At 47.5% G+C, this 2,817-nt stretch overlaps 1 pseudogene; it reads right to left on the reverse strand.

The window, feature by feature from the left end:
* Positions 1 to 644: 644 nt before the first annotated feature.
* On the reverse strand, positions 645 to 1,241 carry LOC123067286 (uncharacterized; annotated as a pseudogene).
* Between the last annotated feature and the right edge of the window lie 1,576 nt (positions 1,242 to 2,817).

Raw genomic sequence — 2,817 nt, forward strand, 5'->3', positions numbered from 1 at the left:
TTTTCTGTTTTTTTTCTTTCGTGAGAGGCAGGGTTTTGCTTCCTCCAGAGACACAGTTATGCTTTCGTGACCGTGCCTCTTTCAAAAAGGGAAAAAATGTGTTTTCTATTTTTTTTTCTTTCACGAGAGGCACGGTTTTGCTTCTGCTAGAGGCACGGTTGTGCTTTCGCGAGAGGCACGGGCGTGCCTTTTTCGGAAAGGGAAAAATGCGTTTTCTGTTTTTTTTTCTTTCGCGAGAGACACGGTTTTGCTTCTGCCAGAGGCACGGTTGTGCTTTCGCGAGAGGCACGGGGCGTGCCTCTTTCGGAAAGGGAAAAAACCCGTGTTCCCGGTTTTGTTTTTTCGTCGGGTTTTTTCGTCCGATTTTTTTCGTGAAAAAGAAGTTCGTCAAAACCTATCAACATGGGATCTAGTTTTGAAGATCTCGATGCGAGGAATCTAATGGCGAAAGCGGTTCGAGATTTAGATGCACGGTTTAAGAGATAAAACATTTTGAATAAACAGATCTACGAAAAAGGGAAAACTCCCAGGTTGTGTCGCAACAGGCAGCGCGCCACTTGTCGCAACCTGGGGAAGTTGGAGTGATCTCCGCAAGGAGTACTCCTTAATTAGTGATTTCGGGGGGAGCGGGTTCATGAATGAATTCAGTGACCGATACTTAGCTTCACCCAGTCGACGACGGCCTGCACGATGTAGGCCGTCACGAAGAACTCGCTGTTCTCCTTGGGAAGCGCCACCTCGCCGGCCAAACTGGTGCACTCTGCCAAGACGTGCATATAGGCCACCTCTAGCACCTCCGAAACACCGCTATAGCGCCCCGTAGTGACCGATCGGGCCGCCCACAGCAGCCGCGGGACGGCGCCGGCATAGAGCTGCAGGCACGATCGCATGACCTTCTTGGCCTTGCGGTCCTTGGTGTGGGCGAGCGCAGACTCGATGCTGGCCTTGGCTACCGTGGCGTTGGCCACCGTCAGCCTGGTGGCGAGCACCACGAGCTCCGGCAAGTGGCGCGCAGAGTGGCAGGAGGGGTCGATGCAGAGCGCGGCCACGCAGAGATCTGGCATGACGTAGTGGCTGCCGAGGCTATTGCAGAGGACGTCCAGCGGGGAACGTGGCGCGGCACTGGAGCTTGATCCGCCGTGAACATCAATGGCCTAGGAGAGGACGAGGAGGAGGACGAGAGTGCTTGCGAGCGTCGAAGAGGATGTGCCCACGGCCATGGTAGTGGCGTATTGTGTCTCGGTCTCAATGTCTCATCCTCGGTTTGCCCCCTTCGTCTCTTCTTATTAGTTCAATCTTAACGAGCGGTGTATCATACCATAAATAAAAGAAAAATAATTACATATTAAATCATTTGAGTGATGCTCCATAAATTCATACCTAGGTCGCAGGAGCGTATATCTCAAACTTTGATATATGCAATCATACTTCATAGGAAGCGAATCGCCTAAGATCTCGGGATTATACGCCGTATCTTGAACATTAAATGAGTGTTTACAACTTTACATACACTACCATTTATATCACTTATTATTGGGAGCCCTTGTGTGATTAACTAGTTGCCACATATGCACAACTGTAGTTATCATCTATCATCGTGCAGAGTGTCGTATAGGCAAAGAGCAGTTTCACCCACATGTTCAAGCGAGCGTCGTGTGTCCGTTCGGACGAGGAGCACCCACACGTGTGGCACTAAATGATAATGCCCATCATTTAGGTATGTTAATTCTCTAAGCTCTTACTTGCGTGACTCTTGACCCAAATGGCAACTGCTGCAATATTCGTGCAGATGAATCCAACGGCATCAGCTGTGTTTGGGTCATGTTGATAAATGCCACACATGTGGGTGTTATCAATTAGGCTTGTTAATTATGTAAGCTCCGAAAGAAGGTTGCAGCAACAGGGGTCGAACTTGCTACCTGTCCATTCCAAGGGAAACATACTAACCACTCGGCTATCCCAGCAGTTGTGTTGCACTTGCTTTTTCTTTCCTTTTATTTCTTTGTTAGTTGGTGGGTTTTTTTCTAAACATTTTTATTCAGTTTTTATATCATCTTTTTTCTTGCATTTTCCTTTTTATTTTATCATACAGACTCGGATTCTTTTAAAATCTATGAATCCTTTTTATAAAATGTATGCATTTTTTTCCAAATCCGTGAACTTTTATTCAAATTTGTGAACCTTTTTCCATTTATGAAGCTGGGATAGATGCCTTCGGTTTAGAAATAACAAATGCACAAGCTGTATTCAAGGTTTATTCATCGTCAAAACCTTAAGTTGTAATATGTAGCAATTTCATCCCCAATACGCCCTTTTGCATGGAGGTTTGCGTGACTGAAGTATAGTTTGAGTGTCCCTAACGATCCCTGAAAAACGTACAAGTCCTTAAATTTTTCAGAGTTAAACCAGACCTAGCCGAATCTTTATTCATTTTAATTCCTGAAAAAATTTAAGTAGTTCGTAGGGTGATGCTTATACTTGACTGGCGCAACCAAATCCCGGGATAATGTTGCCTTTTTCCCCCATGCCGCCCCTCCTCATGATCATAGCGCAGCCACACTGGTGCTGCCCAAAGCCACACCATAGCCCTCTTTGTCACCGCTGCCCGAGCCGCAGACCCCGACTCCCTCCAACCCTCTTCCAATCAATCGCCACCACCCCAGGGCGTCCCAAATGGTCAGATCCGACAATTAGGGGTCGCCACCACCGGATCGGCGCTATGTTTGGAACAGGCACATGGAGCCACCCGAGCATGCATCGACGTACAAAGCTCAAAATCCATGTCTGACCTGCCGCCGCCACTGAAGGAGAAGAAGT

This window comes from Triticum aestivum, chromosome 3B (genome assembly GCF_018294505.1).
Source record: "Triticum aestivum cultivar Chinese Spring chromosome 3B, IWGSC CS RefSeq v2.1, whole genome shotgun sequence".
Classification (NCBI taxonomy): domain Eukaryota; kingdom Viridiplantae; phylum Streptophyta; class Magnoliopsida; order Poales; family Poaceae; genus Triticum; species Triticum aestivum.